This window comes from Lissotriton helveticus, chromosome 1_1 (assembly GCF_964261635.1).
Source record: "Lissotriton helveticus chromosome 1_1, aLisHel1.1, whole genome shotgun sequence".
In the NCBI taxonomy this organism is placed as follows: domain Eukaryota; kingdom Metazoa; phylum Chordata; class Amphibia; order Caudata; family Salamandridae; genus Lissotriton; species Lissotriton helveticus.
This window is the reverse complement of record NC_136057.1, coordinates 958,527,175-958,546,301: the sequence shown is the minus strand read 5'-3', so window position 1 is coordinate 958,546,301 and position 19,127 is coordinate 958,527,175. Positions and strand designations below refer to the sequence as shown.

Sequence of the window (19,127 nt, the reverse complement as noted above, 5' to 3'; positions counted from 1 at the left end):
TGTCACAAAACTAGGATATCTTTTTTTTAAACTTCTGCAAGGCTTTTGATAAGCGTAAGTGGTGGTAGGCAAAGCAGAAAGGACTGGGTCGATGGTATTATCTTGTGTGCAAATGTTGCACGATATTCATTTCTTGCAGCTGTTGAAATTTTATTTCAAACATTTCCTTTTGAAGTGGGCTTTATATAAATCTATGTATATGTATTTATATAGCACACACTTCGTCAAAAGGCTGCAGAGAACTATAAAGGGGCAAATACCTATCGTGTGGGGCGAGGAGTAGCTGGCTTCTGAGAGGAAAAGGAGTGGTTACTGCTTCATGATGTAGTGTGCTTTAAAAAAGTTTCTTTTCAGCTTTTTCATGAATATGAGAAAGGTTGGGAGAGTCCTGATGGTTATAATGATGTGCTTGTAGATGGATCCTGGGTTCATACATAGAGAAGGCCTGTTGCCATGCACTTTTATGTCTCCAGTCTGATGATGCCCGGGCGCTGGATGTGTGGAGAGCCACCAGACACGGTGAGCTTGTCAATCAGATAGGCAAGGGAGCCGATTGTAATGGTTATGTAAATGATGCAGATGGTTTTAAAAATGGTGGAGACTGGCAAGTGGAGCTAGTGGAGTACCATCAGTGTGGGTGTGATGTGCATTTCTCCAATCCCTTAATAAGGTGTGCTGTGGTGTGTAGAATGCCTTTAAGAGGCAGTCTGCGTGAAGTCTGGGTGGCTGGCTGCGGATCAAGGTGTTGTGACTGTACAGATACGATGTACATAGGCTTGAATGCAACTCAGAAGTTGCTTTCTGGGAGATCTTTGTCGTGTAGTTACAGAGAGATTAGTGTCTCTTATCAACTGGTTGTTCACTGTTGTATATACCAGATACTGATGTTAAGATGTATTTGTGTTAAAGGCAGCATTTCTTAATGTATTGGTATGTGAATATTGGTCCACATTACTATACGAAAAGCTGCACAGTTGCTAAATCAGTTAGCTCATGAACTTTTAGCAGTAACTAGACTAAACACACTATGTGTGAAGTGAGTTGTAAGGAATGAGATTAGAGAAGATGATAATGTAGTTACACTATCTGTTTAGGTCCTGGAAGTGATGAGAATTCATTTTGTTAGTGACCCCTAGGATGGAATGGATGAGGGGTTAGTAGAGTGGTTAGGGGAGAGGCATTAGGAGCTGTTCTTGGAGTTGTACGTCAAAGGTGGTTATGATGATGGCAGATATCGGGAGGGGGAGTGAAGGGGTGGGGACTATGAAGGGTTGCCAGGAGGGATGATGATCAGATTCTCAAGGTGGAGTAGGGTTTCTAGGGCCAGAAAGTTGCTGCCGGGTTTCCGAGCAGAGGCTGTAGAGGAAAATGATCAGAGTAAGGAGTGAGCAGGAATCATGCGGACAGGTGCATTCTTGGTCGCACTTATCATTGTCTCTTTTTGGCAGATTCGCCATTACCTTTTTTTATTTTTATTTATTTTAATTTATTTTTTGGAGTTTTATATAGCGCTGGCTAGACCCGGAGGTATCAGAGCGCTTTACATAGGTGAGAACATGAATAGTTGCACAGATAACATAAAAGTAGATACCAACATCAATGTCCAACAGTTGAGAAGTGCAGCGGAGACGTAATAAGCACAGGCAAACGCAGCAAGGAGCAGAGTGGGATCGGGAGCCAGGTAGAAGGCAGTAGAAATAAGTAAATGGCCAGTAGACCGGTACCAACCACGGCACGCCCGGGGCCAGACCAACTCACCGGGCCCGAAGCAAATGCAGACCAATAAGAGTTTGTTCTAAAAACCCACAAGAGGGTTGAGGTGGCGGCACAGCAGCGCAGTGGGATGGTTTCATTCGTTGCGACGAAGACACGCAGACCACCGAGTGGCCATCAGATGAGGTAAAAAAAAAAAGGCTGCCTCGAACCCACCCTCTCTACCAACAGGAAACAGGCAGAAGGCGATGGGGGAGCAAGAGTGGAGTTTAGCGGTCTGGCGCTAGGCAAAGACCAAGCTGCTGAAAACAACACTCAGGGCGAGGCAGGCTGCAAGCGGTGGCTCCCGTCGAAAACCTCTCTCCTCCAGGATGGAGGACTCCGTCAGTGATCCCCAGCCCCACAAAACCTCGACCATTCAAAATGTGCAGTAGTACACTGCGAAAGTTGCCTTTTTGCCGCATAATTTAGAAAACTTTAATTTGATCCTCCCCTGCCACATAATTTCAGTGACCCTGCCCCCGATAGTAGTATGATCGAAAGATGTCTGTGCCCAACTAGCTACAGTTGTTTGAGAGCTGCCTCGGTTTCTTGTCTCTCATACTGTACATGCATGTTACTTCATGTGTCTGTGTCAGTTACTGCACAAGGCGATCCTTTAATGGCATTGTGTCTCTTAATGCATGTATTTTTGTCAACGACTTTGCGTGCGCTCTTTAGCTGGTCATTTTTTAAATCAAAAGCTTTCTTTACAGTGTGCAGCTGCCTGCAAATGTGTACTCATTACAGAGCGTTGGTGCACAGTCCTCAACTTATTTTCTGCTCTGTGTGTGTTGGGGCTCTGTGTGTGTGGCTAGCTTTTTTTGTAGGTGACTCTATGTGTGGGTGGCTCTGTGTGTGTGGGTGGCTCTGTGTGTGTGGGTGGCTCTGTGTGTGTGGGTGGCTGTGTGTGTGCGTGTGGATGCAAATGCAATAGGTCTCGCATTTGCGAGAGATTAAGCTATTGGCATTGTAAATGACAATGCCATTTATTTATAGGTTTTCAAAACCAACACATAAATAAAAAAATTATCATTTACAATGCCAATAGCTCTAACTTTTACAAAGGCGAAACCGTTGCATTGTAAATGCTTGTTTGAAGGTGGCTTACGTGGCCAAGTAGTCCACTCCAACACCTTTTCCCCCAAAGAACTGCAGATCCTCTTCAGAATGCAGATTGTATTTATGAGCCAGAGAGAGTGAGTGTGAGAGAAGAGGGAATGCAGGAAAGAGGTGCATTCTGGAAGGAGCAGGATGCAGCATAAAGTAAGAGAACTAATTGCCGACATGCAGGCGGGAAAGAGAGCTTTCAATTTATTAGGCACTTGGCTGACATGCATGCTAATCTAAAGCCCCTGCAAGGTAGGTCTGAACAAGGAGTCTGTGGAGACGTGTCTTATGGAGAGCCACTCCTGGAAAGCAGAGAAATATGCAACAACAACAGGGCAGATATAATGTCTCATGTACACGTGTGCTGCAGAAGTGGCACGTGTTCAAGGGGATATAATCCTACAGCAGCCAAGAGGTATGCCAAGAGGACATAAGTAAGGTAACAAAAAAAGAGGCCTCAAGACAGATTAATGTGAAAAGGACCACATAATGGTATTGGGATACAGGGAAGCTAACGACAAGAGGGTCCCATTTTATGTGCGTGTTTTTTTTGTTTTTTTTAAACAAACCTACCCTAAGGGCGTGGCCCAGATGGCAGAGTGAGCAGTCGCTCCGGCCCGGACCAAAGCCAGCTTACAGCGGTGCCCCGGGGTCATGGGGGGAACTTTCTGCACAAAGGAGTCCAGAGCAGAGGGTCCTGCTATTGGCACGAGTCGTTGACGCCCGAGTCGTGCACTGAGGGGTGTTCCGGCAGACGCGAAGTGGAGGGCGGATCTCCCGGGGGCTTGGGCCTTGCCGCAGCGCTCCAGCTGCCGTGTGACAGCTCTTGCCAGAGCCGCAGGGTGGCATAGCAGGGCAACTGCGGCCCCCGCAGCATACGCCCTCCGCAGAGAGTCCCGGCCGCCCGGTGTGCTGAGGCCCGGTCCAGGGTTACCCATAAGGCGGGCCCTCCCCCTGAAGGGCGAGAAAGCAGTGGGCCTTAGCGGATTATACACATGCTGTCCTGGCGGAGCGGATCCCTACCTCAACTGAGCAAGGTGGCAAGCGTCTTTGGTGGCCCCCTCGATCCGGACACGGTGCGGGCCAAGCACGCAGGGCCTGAGGAGAGCGCCTGGGGAAATCCTGATTGAGGTGGAGAACCCACGTGAGAGCCCCAGGGGGAGATCGATTCCAGAAACAGCACAGTGGCCCTGAGGACCAGAGGAGGTAGGATCTACCATCTGCCCTGCGGGCTGGCTGGGCAATTGTAACTGGGGTGGCACTGGGAGCTTTACGGTCAGCGGCGACCGGCTGTGACATGGCCTTGGGTGGCAGGGCCTAGAGTCTGGCAGGTGTCGCGTGAAAGAGACTGGACCGGAGAAGAGGAGCCAGCTCACCCGAAGAGCACAGCTTCAGAGGCCGGCGAGTGTGGGGCCCTGATGACAAGAAGAGCAGAGGTGAGAGGCATGGGGGGTGGCTGGGCCCAGCTCCCTTGACCTGCAGTGTAATCAAGCATTAAGGAACAAGGACCTCCAGAATCGTACCCGGCGGCTCCCATGTGAGTCGCACCGCGGACACAGACTGCGCGAGGAGGGCTTCTTTGTTGGCGGGCCAGAACTTCATACCAGATTGGGCAGCTTGGGGGGGGGGGGGGAAGCATCGGTCCCTTGTCCCCCAACTAGGACGCCTCTGCGGACAGAGACTATTCTTCCCACCATTTAAGCGACCCCCGAGACCCCACACCACCGAGGAGGATGGTGACGGCCCGAGTTAAGAAGGATTGCACACTGAAAGACATGCTTGTCAGGGCACCGGCACAGGACCGCCCAGACCTCTCGACGGCTTCTCTGTCCCCGGAGAGCATGGACGAGGGAGAGGCACCCATCACCCACTCCTATCTTGAGTCCCTATTCACATCGCTCAAGGAGGACCTTCACTCAATTAAAGGAGACCCGACTTGGGACTTGCAGGGGGGCAGAAAGGAGATCTCGGAGATTGGAGACAGAGTAGATACGCTGGAGACGAACGAGACAGCTAGCGAGGAAGAGTTGCAGCACCTCCACCAAGAAATAATTCGCCTCTCGGACAGACAGATTGACCTCCAGTCCCACACCAAGGACCTGGAGAGCAGGTCCCGGCGTAACATTAGAATCCAAAACGCTCCAACCTCCGCTGAAGCAGGGAATGTAGAGGAATATGTGAGGGCCCTTTTCGCCCAGATCCTGGGCGACAAGCTGGAATCAGAAATTCACTTGGACAGGGTCCATAGGGCGGGCAAACCAGAGCACCGAATATGCCGCCCCCGGATATCTTGCCATGCGTGCACAGAGTCCTCTTGAAGGAGCGTATTCTGTGGGTTGCCCGTGGCCAAGACCAGACGCTCTTCCGGGGTCACTCACTTCTGTTGTACCGAGACCTATCGGCTATCATGCTCCAGAAGAGAAAATAATTCTATCCAGTGACCTCCTTCCTCATTGACCACAACATCTCGTACACCTAGGGCCACCCCTTCAGTTTAGTCTTCACATAGAAGGGGAAACCTTGAAAGATACGCTCCCTTAGAGCGGCTTGCAAAGTACTCCAGCTTGAGCTGCTGGAGGCACCAGCGGGAGGAGTTTCCGGAGTGGAAGATAAGGCTGGCAGACGGGAGAGACAGATTGGGAGAAGAGGGGCCCTCAAACCCGACCCAGAGGTGATATGGCAGAAGAAAGGAACCTGGAGTGCCTGGTGGGTGACTGAGCACTGAGGGGGGGGGGGGGGGGGGGGGGGGGGGGGGGTCAGGGGCACTGACACCAGGTCACCATGGACCCCAATCTGTGGCTTTCTCATCAGAGGGCGGAGACTGCGTTTACAGCCTCACTCCCTCCAGAGACTTTATCCAGTACTCGGGGAAGTTTACTTTCCTTGTCCTATGTTTTTGAATGTATGTTTAAATGATATGCCTATGTTGCTCTGTTGAGGGGTTTCGCAGTAACACTTTTAACAACTCAGGGTTTTGTTTAACACTACCACACTGACAAGGTGGCAACAGAAATGACTAGTCCTACACAGCCAGATCTTGCCCAACCACAATGAGCACCGGTGATTCTCTTAAGGTGATCTCCATGAATGTTAAGGGGCTGAATAATCCAGTGAAACGTAAAGCTGTCCTATTTTATATAGAACACATGGGAGCAGACATCGGTCTCCTTCAGGAGACTCATCTTCTGGCCCGCGACTCCCAGGGGCTTAAATCTAAACACTTCCCTCAGCAACTGTTCTCTTCATCAGAGTGCAAGAGGGCCAGGGTGGCCCTCTTATTTTCGCACACCTTCCGAGGCTCCATTGGCCCCAAGATGATGGAACTCAAGGGCAGTCTCTTGGTCTATTAAATACAGCTGGGCTCACAGACACTTACACTTGGTACCCTATACGCACCTAATGAAGTGCAGGAGCACTTTCTCCCGGAGGCTCTAGAGGAGACGTTAGCATCACAGAACAGACTGGTTTTGGTGGAGGGTGACCTCAGCATAGTTTTCAATAAGACCATGGACCTCTCGGTACAGAGGGAGGGGGGTACCGAGTCACTGTTGACAGACGGCCTCACATGGTTAAAGGAAACTGGACTAATAGATCTGTGGAGAGCAACACGTCCGGGCACTCGTGACTTCACATTTTACTCTCACACCCATAAATCCTACGCCCGCTTACATTATTTCTTGGATATACAGCACAGGGGAATGATTCAATTTAGGGGAACAGCGGCCAGAATCAATAACTAGTAATTTTATAAACAACAATACCTCTGACACCATAGATTACGCTCTTTCTTGTTGCCACAATAGTCCCTTTTATTGACCTTGGGCTTTATTATTATTATTATTATTATTAGGGTTTTGTAGAGCGCATAGTAACCCGTAAGCATCCCAGCGCTGAAACCAAGACAGTCGAGAGGGTGGGTTATCAGGGAGAAAGGGAAGAAGGGGGATCAGGGGAAGAGGTGTGTTTTCAGTAGTTTCCTGAATCGGAAGTGATCTGATTCCATCTTTAGTTTACGGGGGAGGGTGTTCCATAGGCTGGCCGTGTTCACAGAGAATCGTCGTCCGCCTGTACGGGCCTTTTTCACTCTGTGAACTGTAATGAGGTGTTCGTGGTCCGAGCGGAGGGATCTTGTGGCCTTGTAGGGCGTGATAAAGTTTTTGAGGATGGGGGGGCCTTTATCCTGTAAGAGTTTATGGGCCAGACAGAGAGCCTTGAATTTAGCTTTCTCTTACTGGCAGCCAGTGAAGGTGCTTCAAAGCTGGTTTGGCCGATGATCTGGGCGGGATGTTGGTGAGAAGCCGGGCCGCGGCGTTCTGAATTCTTTGTAATTTGTTGAAGGTGGCTTCGGGGACTCCCAGATAGATGGCATTGCTGTAATCCAGCCTAGATAGAATAAGGCCTTGGATAAGCAATTTCCAGGAGATGGGAGGGAGCAAGGGGAGGATTTTCCTGACTGATCTAAGAAGCTCAAAACAAATCCCAGCAGTTTTTTTGGCTTGGGTTTTGAAGGACGGGTCTTTCTCTAGCCAGATTCCCAGGCTCTTGATCTCGGTTTTGGGGATCGGGGGTTCACCCAGACAGGAGGGCCAGATGTTAGGGGGAAGGGAGAGGCCTTTTTGACCAAGAAGCAAAATTTCTGTCTTGGACCCGTTGAGTTTCAACGCTGAGTTATTCATCCACCCCTGGATTTTGGAGAGGCAGCTGTGGAGATTAGATGGTTCTTGGTTGGGATGGGATAGGGACACCACCAGCTGGGTGTCGTCAGCGTAGGTGATGATTTTCACTCCGAACGGGGTGACCACCTCCTCCAGTGGGGACATGTAGACATTGAATAACGTCGGGCTTAGCGAAGAGCCCTGCGGTACTCCGCACTGGAGGGGGACTGCAGGGGAGTGAGCGTCGTTCTCCCAGACCTGGAAGGAATGGTGGTTTATGAATGACGCGAACCAAGCCAGGGCAGTACCCTCCACCCCGATGTCTCTGAGACGCTGGATTAAAACCCGGTGGTTGACAGTGTCGAAGGCCGCACTGAGGTCCAGGAGGATCACTGCCACTGATCCTCCTGCGTCCAGAATGCATCTGGTCTCCTCCACTGCAGCCAGGAGGGCGGTGTCCGTGCCCTGACATGGGCGAAATCCCGTCTGCTTTTTACTTGTTATTTCACTATTTTACAAATTGAGAATATCCTTCATTTCAAAATTATGTTCACCTCTCCTAGATTCATATTTGTACAAAACATATATATATATTTATATATATATATATATACACACACACAAAACATTAATTTGTACAACATATACACAGTTAAATCATTTCTGAATGGAATTTGAAGTAGTTATACTCAAGACAAGTTAGTCTATGCCAATTTGCAAAACTAGGCAGGAAGCATCTGCAACAATCTCCAACCCTATATAGGACTTCACAATCAGATTACACCGAGGGTAAAGAAGGGTATGGTCCCGGTGTAGTGATTTACTGTAAATGTAAGTAGGACAAATATGAGAGATGCAATCTATTTTTAATTTGTGATTTATTGGACTATATAAAATATTCAGTGTGTAATGTCCAACTGCGACAAACTTGTCTTGAGTATAACTACTTCAAATTCCATTCAGAAATGTGTGGTGACTCAGGGAGTCGTCGTTGGAGAAACCCAAGGTATTCGAGAAGCTTAAGAAGGTCATTAGCGACTACCTAGCAATCAATGACAATCAAGAGGTACCGCTCCCAGTCATTTGGGACACACTAAAGGTGGTGGTCAGGGGGCAGCTGATATCTACTTCGGCTGCTGAGAACAGACAGAGGAAAGCTTAAATGGACCGAGCTGCAAGATCAGGTTAGGGATCTGGAGTTTATCCACCACCGTACAGGGACACCCACGGTCTAGCGTCAGCTGGAGGCTGCATGTAAACAACTGGCCGGTCTGGATCTGGACACGGTGGAATTCGCCCTGTTGCGCCTCAAACACGAATTTTACCGAAACGGGAATAAGAGCGGCTAACTATTGGCTGCCAGACTCTGAGCTCAACGACAAGCCAACACAGTCCAATCTCTTCTGTCTGACGATGGAGAGGTTATGGTGAGCAATGCCTCTATAGCAGCCAGGTTCACTTATTTTTATGCATCACTCTACTCAGGCCAACCTGCCTCACCGGAGGCCATTTCGTAGTACCTCCGGAACGCGTGTGTGACCAAACTGACTGACTCAAGCGTCTTCCCTCAATGAGCCAAAACGAGTGGAAGAAGTCATCTTCACTATCTCCAAGCACAAGCCATTGAAGTCCCCAGGCCCGGACGGCTTAATGCTATTGCAGACTCTGGCTCCCTTACTGCTTCCATGCTCGAAGTGACTATCGTCGTCATCCCTAAGCCTGGAATGGGCAAGCTGTCCAGCGCCAATTACCATCCCATTTTGCTCCTGAACTCGGACTCAAAACTATTCACAGTTGACCTCGCGGGTTGTCTCAACCCCTTGATGCAGGGATTTGTCCACCCCGATTAAGCAAGATTAGTCCAGCAGAGGCACTACGCGGAAAACACCAAAAGACTCCTGCACATTATCGACAAAGCGCACCGAAGACCGGGCTCCAGCTTGTTACTCTAACTCGGTGGTACTCAAAGTACGGCCCGCGGGCCATTTGTGGCCCGCCAGACGTTTCCTTGCAGTCACGGACTCAGCACCATTACTGCTGTTGTGGTGTCTCCTTGGGGGCCGCATTTGCGAGAAAAGTTCAAAGGGCATGCGCAGACAATTAGTGTATTCATGCTCACCAGCGCTCCCCCCTCATCTGCCCTCGTGACCTCATAGGCTTGCGTAGCAGCAGGACCTACTTCGGACGCCGACGGAATGGAAGCAGTGTGTGCCCAGTTGAAACCGTGCCGAGATTCACTGGCCCCTGGCACCAATTGCCGCGAAAGCAGTAAGTATATGCCAATACCATAATTGTTATGCCTGGGCCGCCATACTTTGTGGATTTCTGTTTCTAGACCTTGTTCATGCACCACACAAAAGGTCAAGATATCGTTTGGGGTTTTCCAGGCGCTTAAAATCTTGGGTAAAAGAGTTATGCAGGTTTTTCTTTTCGATTTATTACGAGTGGTTTTGCATATTAATTTAAGTGCACGGGACAGCAGATGGCGCTGTTGCGTATTCTGTGACCAATTGTGAGTTAAACTTCAGTTGAAATGTACTTTTTTATGCGAGTTTGTTCTCCCCGAGTTAGCAGGCAGGGCTGCTGAGACGTGTAACTATTGGGGATCCATTTTTGCCTTCAGGGTGAAAAAAAATAGAAATCAACTCGGCAGCAGCACTACTGCTCAAAAAGCCTTTGTCATTTCAAATCTACTGTTTTCATTCTTTCAGTCTCATCATTTCAGACCTAAAGCATTCTCAATATTATATACAACAAAGCCATAGTTTTTGCTTATTTATCTTATGCAACTAACAACTACTGGGGGTCTCCATTTTCGACCTTAGATAAATATCAACTCAACAGCAGCACAAAGCCTTTGATGCCATTCCAAATAGGCCCGTGTTAGTTCTTTCACAGTTTCATCATTTCAGAACTGAAGCATTTTCAATTTTATATACAACAAAGCCATAGTTGTTGCTTATTTATCTTATGCAACTAACAACTATTAGGGTCTCCATTTTCGCCCTACGGGTGAACCAACAATATCTCATCTCAATACCAGCATCACTGCTCAAAGATTTTGATGTAATTCAAATAGACTTGTTTTAGTTCTTTCATAGTCTCATAACTGAAGCATTTTCAATATTATAATATATTTACAACAAAGCCGTAGTGGTTTCTTATTTATCTTATGCAACTAACAATCATTGGCAAAGCCAATAGTCTGGACTTGTTGCAGGTATAATGTCACTGCTTCTGTCCGATATATCATGATACAATGACAAACCGCAAAATACCAGTAGGGTGGCAAACTATGCTAAGCACATATTTTGAAACGGGTTTGATTTTTGTTTACTCTAACCACGCCCACCCACTGACCCCGCCCGCACCGGTGCAGCCCTCGGCCACCAACCACGCTGTAATTTTGGTCCCCGACAGAAAGTTTGTGAGTACCCATGCTCTAAGTAGATGCCAAGAAGGCATTTGATCGGGTTCACTGGCCCTTCCATCAGGCAACTTTGAATCAGCCTCAGTGCGAGTCAACAGGATATGTTTAGAGGGCTTTCCCATACAGAAAGGCACGAGACAGAGCTTCCCGCTCTCTCCTCTCCTTTTCGCTTTCTACATGGAGCCTTTCGCACAGTGGCTACGAGACCATCCCCTAATTAGCTGGATCCCCCTCAAATGGGAATAACACCGCATCAGCCTGTACACGGATGATGTTATGGTAATGTTAGATAACCCAGTAAGGAGCCCCCCCCCCCCCGTCTCACCGAACTGAGCGAATTTAGGCAAGTGTCCGGTTTTCGGATGAATCTTCGCAAGTATCAGGCCTCAACCTTACCATACCCCCTCTCAAGCTGGAGATGTTAATGCTTGAGCACGCAAGCCGTGTCGCAGCCATAAAAATGACCAACCTGTCCACGATCCTCTTTGTATTCCAGGCCCTGAAACTCTCTGCCTCCCCCCCCCCCCCCACACCCCTCCCGGCCTGGTGCAATTACATCCCTTCAGACAGCACTTAACCACTTTGTTTGGGCACGTAAACGGCCTAGAATGAGCAGGGAACGGAGTTGGCTCCCCCAGGTGGAAGGGGACCTGGGGTTGCCTTGTCTTCTCAGGTACTATCAGGCTGCCCAGCTTTGCTATTTGGTGGAGTGGTCCAGGGCAGAGTCGGAGAAGCATTGGCAGTTTATGGACAGAGCTCTGGCTGGTACATCGCTGGTGAAGGTCGCGTTCCTGTCATGAGCCCACCGGGCTCCGAGCCAGTATATCTCGCCAATAACACACTCTCTATTAAAGATATTGGATGGTTGCATTTGAAAGGGGAGACCGACTTCCCTGCTGACCCCAATAGCTGTTAACCCCGACTTCACTCCTGAATTGGGAGCATCGTTACAGACTTGGAGGGGGGCACCATGCAGGGGGATTGGGCATCTCTTCGACTAACAGGGGCTGGTTTCATTCTAAATCCTAAAACCAGACTATCGTATTCTCTAATCCGAGCACTTTCGATACCTTCAAATCCGGCACTGGCTAGCACACTTGTCAATCTGGCAAGGAGCTGGGAGGTTAGTGACCCAGTATGAGAAATGGCTCCTAGGCAAACTCACTGCCAAGCGCCTCATTTTGGCGTTAAATGTTTTGCTTCAGCCCATCCAGACCGACTACAAATCTCCTTCCCAGAGGTGCTGGGAGGGCAAAAATAGGCCGCCCACTCTCCCCAAAGGAGTAGAGCGACATATATAATCAAGCCCAACACACCACATACAATAAAGCAAGTACCAAAACGGCGGTTAAACTCACAAACTATTGTTACTTAACCCCAGTGCGGCTTCACAGGGGAAACCCGTCCCACAGTGATCTATGTTGGTGCCAGTGTGAGGCAAAAGGTACGCTCACTCACTGGGGAGAGAAGTTGGCCTAACGGCTAGGGCAGTCGTCCTCGAATCTGGGTAACTGGGTTCGAGACTCAGCAACGATGCTGAACTTCCTGTGATTCTAGGCCAATCACTTAATCTTCCCGTGCCTAACAAAAAAAAAATGAATGTTTCCTCATGTAACGCAACTGGTTGCTATGTAAAGCGCTCTGATAATCAATACCTGCGGGTCAAGTTTGCACTATATAAAACTCCATAAAATAAATTAAAAAAATAAAAATGTACTTTGAGACTGCCCGGGGTTACTATTTTTTGGACCTCTATATTGGACGACATTGACTCTCACTTCTCTACACAACTTTCTAGATTCCCATCATACACACTACTGGGCCTCCCTAATCCCCTATTACCCTCTCTCATCCCACAGAGGGAAACAGATAAGCATAACCCTGGGGGCCGCTCAACTGACCATCCTAGCCCTTTGGGGCCCCCCTACTGCCCCGACACATGTAGCCTGGCTTAGACGCCTGTGGGATATACTGGGGATGGAAAAACTCACCCTTACACTGACTTCACAGGGAGAGGCAGTCAGATCTCTCCGACGCCCCTTCTTAGCTCTCCAACCAAGTAATTCAGAGAACTGACTTGCCCCGGGTATTTGCGGCTACTGCGCCTTGCAGACTTAGAGGATTCCTAGATCAAAGAGCACACACTTGAGAATATTACAATTACTCTGACACCACATGGTACTGGGGAGGGGTAGGAAAGTTCTGTTCCTTTTCTCTTTCCTTCTTGTTTGATAAAGGGATTAAAAGTTGCATTATTATTGCTGCAATATGGAGAGAGTTATCTCTTGGTGCACAACAGATCTAAACCTAAAAACAAACCTCCATCTTTCACCTGTAAAAGGACGCTTCACTGTAACACAGCTCACCAAAGGACCAGCTTTTACTCGGGTCAATATTTCTTATTTCTGTTGCTGGAGATTTGACCATTCCTTAAAGAGCGATCTTGCCAAGAAGCAAATATAGGTTAGTTTATTTATTTGCTGTTGGCCTGATTTACAAGTAGATATAAAAGGATTTGAGCCAAAAAATAGAAAAAGAGCCCATTCACCCACCTAACAGGTCCAAAATGTCTTTTGCAGGTTGAAGGAATTTGGTTTGCTCAACAGCTCAAACACTACCATCTTTGCCATCAGGAAATTCCTTTGGAAAACTGGATGTGGTTGAATGGCTTCTGAAGGGCTGGCACTGTCTTTCCAGGACCAGACCTCTAGAACAACAACACTAGTCAAGGACAGAAAACGTCCACAGAAAACTTTAGTCCCAAGAGAGACATGACACTGTCCTCTTTTAATGAAGAAAGCCTCCACTTTTAGGGTCTGTAAGTGGGCTATCTTAAAAAGAAACATAAAAGTGCTATACTTCATGTCAATGGAATGGCATCTATGTACTTCCATCCCCAAAGCAGTTCCTTGCATATAAGCAGGTGCCTTTTGGGATGGGAAGGGGAAAAGCAAGGCTGCCAGTCAGGCAGCAAACTCCACCTTTTATTTGTCCATTAAAACTTAAGTTTCCCCTCGCACTGTAAAAAACGTCATGAACATTGTAGCTACCAGTTTGGATGAAGAGAGAGTCGACTGTGGTAAAAGAACAGTTCGAGGAGAAGCGGAGGATGTACTGTGCTCCAGAAAAATGTCATGTCATCTGGGGACAGCTGTATAGTGAATCCATTCCTAAGAATCTGGCATACTGATGAATCTTGTTTGAGAAACCTTGGTTGTAGACTCATAGCCAAGTTTAGGGACACTCAGACTTTACACCATAAGCTTGTTCGGCAGATAAAAGGGAAATTCTTGGTTTGCATCACTACCATGAAGTTAAAACTTGGAACAGGATAGCTTTAAATTTTCTCCTGAACTCTATGTGGGAAAGTCAACGTTCATAGTTTGGGGGGTGGGAGTGAGAGAGAAGATATGAAAATGAGCAGCCGCCGTTGGAGGCTTTGTAGATCCCTGGTATTTTATAAGTTCGGGGTTGGCGTGTATGAAGCTAATAATGATCTTTTATAAAGAGTCCACCAAACTGAATGTTATCTGCTTAGATTCATTATCTTGAAATGCCACAAGGACTTTGCATCTCTCTCGCTCCCTACCCATCTATGGACCAGCCCCCCACATGCTTTCCAAAGACGAACCCCTACTTAAACATGTTGACAGCCTTGAAAGTGTACCACTACCGAAAGTCCCAATGAAAAATTGAGATGGTAAGGTCACTGTAGTTTTCTGCATTCATCTCCTTTAATGGTTGCACAGCCAAAACTGATGATAAAAAGATGGATTGTGAGAAAATGGGATGGTGTGGTTCTGCGGCCTCACCCTGTAATAAAGTTGCCAACCCATTTAGGACCCTTAGGTGTCATTTGTCAAACCTGCAGCTCCAACCCGGGTAGCTGTGGCTCTGAGCAGCACGACACCAAAGAAATCTGACAAAAACTTATAAACATTTTAATGTAACGAAAAAGATTCACCAGACAGACCCTCCAGGATTTCGCGGTTTGCCGCGAATTCGGTACTTTTGTAAAAATGCCGCGATTTTTACAAAAGTGCCCGCGAAATCGGCACTTTTGTAGAAATCACGGCATTTTTACAAACGCTAATCCATGCTGAGCTATATCCTGGGGGGTCTACTTATTGGGTCTTTCCTGGGCCATGTGTTCCAGCAATAAACCCAGGCCTTTACAACGGTGCAGCAAAGAGATTGTCTGATCTCACTTCCCTCTGCACACAGCCGTCAGACAACAAGCAGAGGAGTAAAAAACCAGGAAGGCAGAAAAGCGCCATTGTTAGAGGTACTTATTTCAACAGTGTTAATAGAAACCTGTAAAACAAACGTCTCTTTTGTACAGCACGTCACAGCTCACTGCCCCGGGGGCCTGTGTGAGCTTCGAGCCACTTCCAAACTCGGGTTGTGAAATTATCCGGCCTGGGCCAAAGCCAGCGCGAACCATTTTTATAGGACTCCAACAAAATCGAATCCTAAAATCTTGATTAATAGTGGCATTGCACAGCAGGGAACAGGAGGATAAAACAGGCCACAACTTCACACATTCCACTTTCCACGGTGTGCAGCAGCGATTAATTTATATTTTATTTCATGGCACTTCATCGTTTCTGGGGGCAGCCAGACCCTTTGACAGGAAGGAATGTTACTTATTAAAGTCCTCTTTTCAATAGAGTTAAAAGAAATGGCATTGCTATCAAACTTGAGTTAGACGGCTTTGTTGCGCCCGGGCAATGTGCTCCGTTGAGGTGCATGTTTTGGAGATGAATTTCTGAGTTTCAGGAAAGTCTATAGTTTGTATAACAAAATAACTAGGACGCATAAGCTACAATAAAAAGGACAGTTCTGGAACACGTCTGGCAAAGAGAGTGAATATCACAAGGGCTCTAGGATGCAAGAAAAGTGTAAAAACCATGAGGTTCGGCAGCTGATAGTCAATGTGTGAGATAATCAACACATCACTTTCAATTTGAACATATATGTGCAGAGCTCTCAAGTTTCGAGACTTGAGCTCTCTGCATGTGCAGCACATAATGTAGTGCCCTTTAAACTCACAGCACACTATTGCATCACTCAATGAGCTATCGTAAATGCATCTTTGGGCCTGCAGTTCATCTACTTCTATATCTTTCTCGATAAATAACCGACAGTCAGATCAGGGTTGTCAGCCTGGGTAGAGCCTACACCAATGAAAGAATATGAACCTGATTCCAGACAAGGACAGGAGATGGTGGCCTGATTATGTCACCACAGTCTTCATCAATCCAAGTCCTCTATTTTTTGTCACAATTCTCATTCCCTCCCCCCGTCCTTGGTCTGATCTTGATCTCTTGTCTGCTATACTTGCCTACAGTCCATTGCGGTCGAAGGGACGTCCTACAGTGTCGCAAAGGTGGTGGGCACGACTGAAAGGAAGCAATAAAAGGGCTGTTTCCAAGGGGGTCTCAAGCCTACGTTGAGGACTGTGATCAGAAAGTCCAGGACCGGGAGTAATGAAGATACCCATGATCAGGCCAATGACAGCTGTGGGAAAGGCTTACTCCTGTATCCTCTGGCAGGATTGTCGCACCATGGTACACAGCATTGCTTGACGTCAGTGGTTATGATTCTGGCAAGGAAGAGCAGCAATTGTTTCTGTTAAATCTAACTAAATTATGCCCTAGTGAGATTATGTTTTCCTTTTATTCAGAAGAACCATTGTAAATCACAGGTAGGAGGGGTTTTATGTCTGCTTCCTCTGTTCCATATTCCAGGTTGCCTATTCAAAGTGGAATACTCTGCTAAAACAGTTTCAATTGATTTAGGGCTGAAAATGAATGATTACGAGTAAAATAAAGTGCTGTAAAAATGCCGCTAAATTTCCATATTTGTGCCGCTAAATTTCCATATTTGTGACGCTAAATTTACGAATCCATGCCGCTATATCCTGGGGGGGTCTGACCAGAGTTTCGGAGATACAAAATTTCCAAGGTATAGTAAATCAAAGCATTTTACTCAGCTGCTAACAAGTATTGGCAAATTATACAAATTTACACTTAGAAACGTTTTCACAAAATAATTTGGGCTAGTTGTATTGCGGTCACTTGAGTCACTCTAGAAGACCAACCTCAGTAGGAAGCCAGTAAGAGGGACCAGCAAGGTCCGCAGAAATAGTTAACTCAGCAGGTGATGTGGTCTCCAGTCAATTCCAGGCACTTTGATCCTTTGAAGGCCTTTCCTATGGAAGTGGTCCTGATGCAAGGGATTACGGATGCTGTGGATGTAATGCGGTTTACAGGAGTCTTACTGAAACTACTCGCCGGTCCACAAAGGGGGTGAGGTTTTCCTGGTCACAGGGTTGACATCCCTCGAAGTACTCTTGGTGCTGGCAGAGGTCCAGTCGCCACTGGCCTCCCGCTCATCTAGTATCGAGGTCACAGGTAAATCCTTCCTGGGTTAATACCTCATCCTCTGGAAGTCCCGGAAGCACTTCAACGACACTCCAGGGCGCAGTGAACTCAGGTGCAACCCTAGTGCTACATGGTGGCAGGTTAAACACTTTGGGCTACCAAATTACCCCAGCATGCTTCTTAAGTTGTTGTGTTCCTGTGCTGCAAACAGGAAGCCAGTCAGCTGGTCCTTGGAGTCTCTTGACTTTGGCTGAGCTATGGAGATGACTTATCCGTGAGCAGGAAACAGCAGGCATAGTCCCTCTCCATAGCTAGTCATCAGGTGCAGTCCACGACAGTGTAACCTCTCTTTTCCGGTTCCCTGGTGCGACAGGGCAGACCTTCTTCCAGTCCAGTCGAGATCAGAGTTCGGGGTGTCAAGGGTGCCCTACTTATGCTCAGCTAATGCCCTCAGAGCAGGATGTGGTTGCTAGCCACAGGGCTACAAGGCTCTTTCCCACCTCATGGTCACTTCCTGCGTAGTGTGGCATCTGGGCATCTCAGGATGCACCATTCTGTTCACTTCCAATATGTCAGGACCCCTTCCCCGGCGTGTGGAGATCGCTATCCCAACCCAGAGGTGTGGCTACCAAGGGGGCTACACGTCCCTGGAAAATCGGTTTGGCAACTGGTTTCCCCTCTCCTGTCCCTAGTGCTAGCCCGTCTGTCTGAACAATGGAGCAGCCCCTCTCAATTTGCCCTTGAAGCTCATCCTTAGGGCTAACATCCTCGTGGTTTCCTGCTGAAGGCGGCGACGCCTCCTTCCAGAGCAGGCCACTGTAACCTTTCCTGGGAGTCGTTAGCACATCTTCCCCAGGAGACCAGAAAGCTGTCTCAGCAAGACAAGCCCATGTGTAACTGGTATGGAATAGGGGACTACAGGCAACGAAGCAGCAACTTTGCAACAGTTGCACACTGCAACATGTTACATTATTTTTGACTTGAGAATCAAGCCAGGCTCAATGTAACAAGTTGTTTGATACCTTGGATGAACCACTTTGGTACCATAATTCCAGAGTTCGCACAGCTGAAGGGTCAAATTGTGCTCTGTACTCGCCAATGGGTCAATCAACCCTTTACACCAAAAATTAAAGTTTTGCATTTTTACTATCAGAACATGTAAAATACATCTTCTGCCCGTGAGATACGTTGACCTCTGCCTTGGGACTCAATAGGCCTGCCATAGGGGAGACTTACATACATATCAGAAGGAAGTCTGGCGTTGTTATTACTTTAAATGGTAATGTTGGGCTAGCAGTTTAAACTGCTTTCTCAGCCAGAAAATAGTGGGCTGAGAATTTTGTTTTACTCTTATCACACCCAGGGTGGCACAACCGCTGCTGCAATCCCTTGAGTGACCCTGTAACTTATATAACCTGGGTACTATTTACTAACAACTTACAGGACTTTAGTTTAGCAAATGGGGTATGAGCCAATTCAACAGACAAAAGCTTCAGAGTAAAGGCACAGGCAAGGAGGTCCAGTTAGCAGGCCTCAATCCACTGTAAGTCGAAAAGCCAGCATCATCAGTCCAGAAACTTAAGGGTGATCAAACAAAAAGAGGCAGTTCCTTACATGGAGGAAACAGCAAAGATTTCCTCTAGATAACATTGCTCTTTTCAATCACTTGTGAAAATGGTTTCTCACAGGTGGGATTCTGGGAAATGTTATACAGGCTTATGCTGTAGAAAAATATAACAGCCTCTAAGCAATCAGGAGTCCGACACTGAAGAATACTTGAAACAAGGAATAGCT

The 19,127-nt window shown here is 47.6% G+C and overlaps 1 protein-coding gene across 2 annotated transcripts in view; it reads right to left on the bottom strand.

The window, feature by feature from the left end:
• Nucleotides 1-19,127, bottom strand: part of KIN (Kin17 DNA and RNA binding protein) — a 236,145-nt gene that overhangs the window by 157,450 nt on the left and 59,568 nt on the right. The gene's annotated exons all lie outside the window — the stretch shown is intronic.